This window comes from Tasmannia lanceolata, unplaced genomic scaffold (assembly GCF_043159265.1).
Source record: "Tasmannia lanceolata isolate RefF3 unplaced genomic scaffold, GAP_Taslan_0.1 ptg000026l, whole genome shotgun sequence".
NCBI lineage: Eukaryota > Viridiplantae > Streptophyta > Magnoliopsida > Canellales > Winteraceae > Tasmannia > Tasmannia lanceolata.
This window is the reverse complement of record NW_027518703.1, coordinates 3,368,318-3,376,650: the sequence shown is the minus strand read 5'-3', so window position 1 is coordinate 3,376,650 and position 8,333 is coordinate 3,368,318. Positions and strand designations below refer to the sequence as shown.

Below are 8,333 nucleotides of genomic sequence, written 5' to 3'. Positions count from 1 at the left end.
CCACCAATATCGTGAAGGCAATTCTGTAGCTGACTCCCTCGCCAATTTCGGATGCTCCTCCAAGAACAACACCTTCTACTCCTCATGGGCAAATTTGCCTCGCCATTCCAGAGGGACTGCTAGATGTGATGCTGCCGGCCTCCCTAACATCAGACCTTCCAACAAGGTACGCAAAAGAATACTCTAGGATTGAAGTTGCAGCCTCGGGCTGACTTCTCGCCACTCCCTCCCTAGCCCAATTTTGTTTATTTGATTGCTAGCATAATCTTCTAGTAATCATCCAGGCCAATTGGCTCTGCCTCCCCTGTATTGGCTGGCTCTTTTATATATTCTTAGCGGTCCGCCCCGGGGCTGTTCAATTTCCGGGTTTAAAAAAAAAAAAAAGCTAGGGTTTCGGGAAGATAGTAAAAATTTAAGAGCTTTGATTTTGCATTGAGAGAAAATGGCGGGGGGAGATGAAGTGAGCAACAAGCAGATCATCTTCAAAGACTTCGTGACCGGATTTCCAAAAGAATCAGACATGATTTTGAGCTCAAGCAAAATCCCACTGAAGGTTCCTCAGGGATCAAAAGCGATCGTCGTCAAGAATCTCTACCTCTCTTGTGATCCTTATCTCCGAAGTAGGATGAATCGCATTCCACCAGGCTATATTCCTTCCTTCACGCTAGGATCAGTAATTTTTTTTTTTCCATTTCTAATTTTCTATGTCACAAGCCTGAGTGGGGGCCTGCTAGGTGTGTGACTATTTGGGACCCAAATTGGTAGGGGATAATTTTAAAGGGCCTAGCCTAACACTCTCCATTTGCAAAAACGAGAATTTATATTGCGGCCGACCGTCAAACCACAAGGGCAGAGAGAGAAAAACCTCTCCCTTGATTTTTGATCCAAGTCAAACTCCCTTTTTTGACTTTTCCCTTGATAAAAAAGCAAGGAGGTTGATATTTTCTCTCTCTGCTCTTTATATGTAAAGGGCGGCCACCATATAATTTATCTGCGAAAACAATCTTCCAGTTGGAGCATTTGCACGATTGAGAGAAATTTGCAACCTATGGTAGATTTTTTATCACTCATACAAGACGGAAATATCCTTATATGTGAAAAGATGAAAATTACATTATAAAAGTTCAAAATACCCGTGATGCTCAGTGAAAGCAGAGAGGGGTCCCACAATTTTGCCTCATGTTTTCATAGGGTACGCCCCACAATCGCCACCTGGCCACACCATGTGAATGGTGGAGATTTTATTTTACACGTCGTGTGTTTGATGGTGGAGTTTTAAAACAATGGTTTGTTTTTTTCAAAGGAAAATATCAGAAATATTGATTTATTACAGCCTTTCTTTGCTTTTGACCGCAAAGAACTGAATTGAACGCTCGACTAACTCAAAAAATTAACTTCTTTAAAAGTAAAAAAGCATGATCAAATACTTAACCAAGTGCCAAGAGAACTTGGCTTGAGCTATGGATAATTCCAATTCAAGTTGGAAAATTTCGAGCCTTTTCTTATCGTGCCCTGAACTTGTGTTTGTTACATTTTTGTTATTATGCAGCCCATAGTTGGATTTGGTGTATCGAAAGTTATAGATTCTGGACATCCGGACTTCAAGAAAGGGGACTTGGTGTGGGGGGTCACTGGATGGGAAGAGTACAGTCTCTTAACGTTGACTGATGGTGATATTCTTGCTACCCTGATTAAGATCAAATACACTGATGTGCCACTTTCTTATTACACAGGACTCCTTGGTAAGTTGGACTTCTACAATATGTATACAAATCTCATTTCACATGATTTACTAGTGGAGCAGGAGAAGAAGAATATCAAAACCCAAAATAAATTCAACTAACTTTGTTTTTTTCAACATATATCTCATATATGATAAAAAGAATCGTCTGTAATAAAAAACTCCTAAAACCAACAGCCACTGAACTTTCTTTAACTTTCCTACATATGCTAACTTTTCTAATAAAAGTAAAATACTTAAAAAATCTCCTAAAATCTCTAAATATAAATTTACTGGTAACTAAAGATAGAGATAGCATGTTAGGAAAAGCCAGCCAACAATGGCCCTCTAGATGTGAGACACATGATGATCCATATAGCTTCTCATGAACGTAATCTCTAGGGTATGGAGGTGTAACACCCGGCCCCACAGCAACTAAATAAGACTTTATAATATTTAATTATAGATTAAATATAGAGTGGGACCGACTTGAAGACGTCCTTGCTAATGCATTTTAGCCGGTCCAGGGTTGGATAAGTCGTTATGGTAATTGGATCAAGCTAATCGGATTGTTTAAATCAAAGGCCGAAGGCTATCAATTGTTAATCAGACCCGTTTAGGATCATCGAATCAATGTTCAGATGCTTAGAACGATGATAGGAGCATCAAGAACCTCAGATTTATGACAAGTAGTTCCGATCGACAATCGGGATAAGATTATTACAAAAAGTTGATATCTGATTATCGTTTGATAAATAATTGATAATAGTCTGAGGAGGCTACAAGATCAACGGTCATTGTATATTGTTCTATTTGTTATTATTATTATCATCATCATTATTAGTATTATTAGTAGGGAAATGATAAATGCGCCCCTTTTCATTACTAGGGACACCCGGCTACAGTGTATCTATGACTAAAAAGGTGATGATGTACGTCACATCTGAAGGAATGAAGTGACCTGATTGCCACGTACAATGCAGTTGGGTGTCCCAAGTGATGAAAAGGGGCGCATTTATCATTTCCCTTATTAGTCTTATTATTAATATTTAATTGGATATTCTTAAATAGCATAAGTTGAGTTTTAATTGGCCAAAAATCAAAGAGAAATTCGGCCAATAGAAGTTAAATCGTTTTCTCCTAATTTTGATGTTAATCAAATTTTGTGCCCTTAGGAAGATATTTTAATAATAGTTGCTATTTCTTAGGGATTTTTCCTACTTTCCCAAAACCAGCAATTCTAGAGAGAAAAATTAGGAAGATTCGTAAACTACAGGGAAAGAATACCTCATCCACTACTCACTAGGGGCTATGAAACCGGATTTTATTTGCCTCATCTAATAGGGGCTATGAAACTAGCAAGACATTTGACCTTTGCCGGTAGGGACCGTGAATCCTGGCCATGACTACATTGGGCCGATCCATAACCTGTTTCCTGTCGGGGATGTGAAGCCAGTGTCCTGTTTGTCCGTCACTTGGGAGGTGACTGTGGCCATATTTATGACTAGTGGATTGTTGGTTGTTTTGGACCGTGAAAATTCGTGTTCTTGCCGATGTTAAATCCAATGTTGTTTGCTATGTTTTATCACGATACAAAGCATATTGATGAAATAATTGTCGCATTTTATTAAATTCTCTTGTTCAAGTTTTGGTTGTTGTATACTTGATCCATCTGATATATGAAGCTTGTTACGTGCTCGGCGCTAGATCACCCCAATATATCTTCATTTTTACAGATTTTGAAAGGTAGCTTGGATGGCTTTGCGGGACTTGGGAGAGAGAGGATTGTTTAAGTTAGATTATTACTTAGAGACTTTCGATTTATTTATTAGACTCTCATTTACTTTAGACAGCTGGATGGAACCTTTATTTAATTAGTTCTTTGTTTGTCAGAGCGATTGATGCTTTAGATTATGGAGATTTAATCATTGTTGGATCATTTATGGAAGAATTAATGTTTCTCTAGCTGCTTATCTGTTAAACATGTATTTGTTGTTGTTTCTGGCCTTGCACGCCCATGTGGTTGGTCTGTGGTGTGGGGGTCTGTCGCTGTCGCAAGGACCACGGGTTTGGGGCATGACAGTTTAGGATTGTAAGATCTCACATCGGAAATGGAGAGAAAGTTCTTGACCTATAGATTTGAACTCCCGTTCTCCTTGTGTAGACACGTTTTTAGCATCTCTAAAGGGCGGGTCCGCAGGAGTGGGTCGGGCACAGTTGGTGCTGTTGTGAAACAAAATCAGGGAGGGTGGGAAAACCTAGAACCGGCCAATATATACATGGTGGTTCTCCTTGTGTAGATGTGTTTTTAGTATCCCTTTCAATCCACAGCTCCACAGTGCGTAATTGTAATCCTTTCATTTTTAGTTTCATCTCCATAAAATTTCAAGTTCTAACCATAAGACATGGTTTGTAGGTGTGGCTGGTTTCTCAGCTTATGCTTGTTTTTATGAGATTTGTGCTCCTAAGAAAGGGGATTATGTCTACATATCAGCGGCATCCGGTGGAGTTGGTCAACTTGCTGGGCAATATGCTAAGCTAATGGGTTGCTATGTGGTTGGAAGTGCTGGCTCCAATGAAAAGGTGACTTGCCACTTAAGATACTATTTACCCTGAGGGAAGAATATAGGAACGGTTACTCTGCTTGGTCGTGCTCCCTCTTGTGTGCATCATGCTAGTGGGCCATGCCTGCACAGTACACCTGCAGCCTCACTACCTGCTGGGCAAGATAAATCCGTATTAAATGCAAAAGAGCCCCAAGTCAGTTCAGCTTCTACTCCCAAGCCTAGTTCGTCATATCCCCTTGGGCCCATTTCAGCTGTTCCCGATCAGAAGCTAGAGCTGCTGTCAACGGATAGAAATGACACTCTGCTCCTTGACAGCACCTTTGGAGCCTCGGTTTCTTCATTTCCTTTGGACGCTGATGGTCTCTTGAAAGACCCAATTGCTTCCCACCCCATAGCTAGTAGCTCCTACCCTTTGATTTCTTCTAACTTCAATCAGAGCAGGGATCTTCCAATCTCTGCGCCGAATCCAAGGAACTCCATTCTTGCTCCCGGAAACAGTAAGAATCTGACTCTAAAGCCACCCAGTTCTACCCCAAATCAATGGAAAAAATTGTTCTCAAACCATGACCAAGGAACTGTGCCCACAAAGTTAGATCTCATCACCCCTGCTGCCGAAGAACAAGAAAATTTGAAGATTCATTTTAATGATGATGAGACCCTGGAAACTGAAGCTAAATGGGCGAATTGTCTGGTTGGGTATTTTATTGGCAGACGACCCTTCTTCATTTCCCTTCGCGAATCTCTCTTGCGAAGATGGCAGATCTCCGGAAATCTACAAATGTACTACCTTGATCATGGTTTTATCATATTCAAATTCTCTTCTGCACCCGATTGCACCCGAATACTTGAAGAAGCTGGGCAACATTATGGAGGCAGACCCTTGATCCTTCAAAGGTGGGATCCGGATTCCTCTTTGCATAAGAAGCAACTTCCTGACATTCCCATTTGGGTAAGGCTCCCGGGGCTTCATCTAAAGTTTTGGTCCCAGCATTGTCTAAGTAGAATCGCTAGTTTGATAGGTAAACCTCTGTACATGGATACCCAAACAGCAGAAGCTACTCGGCTTAATTACGCCAGAATATGCATTCAAATCAGTGCTAAACAAGTCCTCCCATCCTCTATCACTCTCAAAACCTCCTCCAAAGAAATTATCCAACCCATAATTTATGATTGGAAGCCGAAGGCTTGCACAAATTGTTGGGATTTTAGTCATTGCTTGGAAGATTGCTCTGTTTCCATTCCAACCCATTCTAGGAAGGAATGGAGACCTGTTTCCAGAGTTGTTGAGGGTGTACGGAGTAGTCCCATAATTCCAGCTCTTCCTGTATCTGATCCTATGATTGGGTCTAAAGTTCTCAAAGACAATATCCTTTCAGCTCGAAATGAAGAATTTGCCCAACTTAACAGTTATGCGTCCTTAGCAAATTCGGAAGAGGTTTTTGATGGGAAGGATTCATTGGCATGCCTCTCAAAAGAAGACCCAGGTAAGGGCATTGTCTCCTCTCCCTCCACATCTGAGGGAGGATCTTGGCAAACCATTTCAAAGAAGAAAGGAAAAGCTTTACCACCACCCCCTTCTCTGCCAGGCCAACGAATCCCCTTCAAAGGGCTCATCCCCGGATCTTACAAGTCCTAAGTGGGGTCTGGACCTCTTGCTTTTGGGTTCGTGTCCCCTCTGTTTGCTGTTGGGCTTTGAAATTCTGTTTCACTTAGTTGTTGCTTGCTTGTTGGTTTTTGGCCGTTGTTCTTGATTTGTTTTTGTCCGTGCTGCTTTGCACTTAGTCTGTTCTTGTTTCCCGGTCGCTTGTGGCTTGGGTGCGCTCTTGCTCTATCTTTGTAATCTCCATTTTTTCAATATATCTGGTCGGGGTCTGCCTAACCCCAGCTTACCCTTTTCAAAAAAAAAAAAAATATAGCAATTTTATCGTGACATTTTCATAAAACGACAAAATCCTGAGATTTTAAATAAAAAAAATAGCAATATTTTTAAGGGTGATGATATTTTCACCCCCAGATCGCATGCGCTCCCTTGTAACGTGATTTGACGTCAAAAAGCATTAAAGTTGCCAATTGTTCACGTCAAATCACGTTATAAGGAGGGCACACGCTTACTGCAGGAGATTATATCATTGGATGTCGAGTGCAAATAAAAACTGTTTTGAAAAGTAAATTTTATTTTGGAACTGGGTGCTTTATTTAAAAAGGTGAAAGTGCTCTGTGGGAATAGTCCCACGTTGGAAACTCAAAAAAGTTGGAGAAGGGTATATAAAGTTTTACCCACTTCTATCTCTTTCTTTATTCCACAATGAGTTTTGGAATGGTGGACCCGAGAGAGAGAGAGAGAGAGAGAGAGAGAGAGAGAGAGAGAGAGAGAGAGAGAGAGAGAGAGAGAGAGAGATTTTCTCTTGAATATAATATGATTAGGGGCCTTGTACCATTGGTTACAAACCACTTTAACCCCCCAAAGGAGCGCCCGAGCTTCCCTTTCATTTGAATCGCAGGATAATATTGTTCACCCATTGGAATTTCGGATTAGACCCCTAATATCCGCTCGTCCTGGTTTTCCTTTTGAGCTTCTGTTGAAGTTTAATTTGGTGCATCTGATATGCGGCAAGCTCCACCTAGGTTTCATTTTGTCCTTCTTCTCCCATAAAATATCCTTCCAGTTTCTTAGAATTTCTCCAACACTTGAAGTTTCTTCAATATAATCAACGCCTACTTCTGATCTGTATTTGTTTTAGTAAGTGTACTGTTAGTGTTAATTTAGATTTATACTTTATCACTAATGCCATTGCCTACTCAGGTCAATATATTGAAGAACAAATTTGGATTCGACGAGGCTTTCAACTATAAAGAAGAGCCTGACTTGAATGTGGCATTGAAGAGGTCTGTACATATTTTCATTTGAGATACTTAAACATAAGTTTTCATACTATAGAAAAGAGCAGTTGTCCCATGTTTCTTTTTGTTTAACCCGAAAAAGAGTGTGGCCCCGTGGTGGTCCTCCAAAATGAATAAAAGATAATCGACTTAGAAGATAGCCTTGACAAAGACCAATGGGCAATCGGCATAAAAACACTGACCCAATCTTACAGTGAAGATTATGTAACCCATGAGCGTCACAACTTGCACTTTTGTCATGTTTTAAGGTGTTTACATTCAATTTTTCAATATTTTTTGTATTTAATTGCATTATAAAAATGCTAGGTCACTCTTCTTTAAGGTGTTTTCCTGAAGGCATTGACATCTACTTTGAGAATGTGGGTGGCCAGATGCTTGATGCGGTTCTCCCGAATATGAGAGAACATGGTCGCATTGCTGTGTGCGGTATGATCTCTCAATACAACCTTGAAAGCCTGAGGGCGTGCACAACTTATTCTCCATCGTTGTTAAGCGCGTTCGAATGGAGGGATTCATGGTATTCGAGCACTACCACTTGTACCCTCAGTTCTTGGAGTTGACTCATCAGTACATCAAGGAAGGGAAGATTTTTTACGTTGAAGATATAGTTGAAGGCATCGAAAAAGGACCGGCAGCTCTAGTAGGACTCTTCACCGGGAGCAACGTCGGGAAACAGGTTGCTGTAGTGACGCATGAGTGAATTGGATGGCTTAGATCCTTCGTTCCTGCGTCATGGAGAGCTATATACTATATGTAGTGAAGATGGCCTATAGATGATGGTCAGTTCAAATAATGTCATACAAAGTCAGATGAGATTAAGCATGTATGCCAGTCTCATGCAATAATCCATGTTCTAATTGGTGTTTATTTGTTTGTGCCCAAATGCCAACTTCTTTTTTATGATTATTATGCTTTAGATTTTGTTGGTGAAAAATCCCTACACAGTATTTATATAAGAGCAGAATCCTTCTATCTAAGGTTTTGAATTCCTTTCCAGTTAATAAAAGTGTAACTCAGATTCCGATCAATGGACGGACTTGCAATCAAACCATTATCAGTTCAATTGCATTGTGAACAAATTCATCTAGTATTAAAAAAAGGAGAAATTCACCAAAGAACAAGATTAGAGCATACTTCTTCAAAGC

The 8,333-nt window shown here is 40.4% G+C and overlaps 1 pseudogene; it reads left to right on the top strand.

Moving 5' to 3' along the window:
• Window positions 1–389: 389 nt before the first annotated feature.
• Window positions 390–7,888, top strand: LOC143858567 (2-alkenal reductase (NADP(+)-dependent)-like; annotated as a pseudogene).
• The last annotated feature ends 445 nt before the right edge of the window (window positions 7,889–8,333 follow it).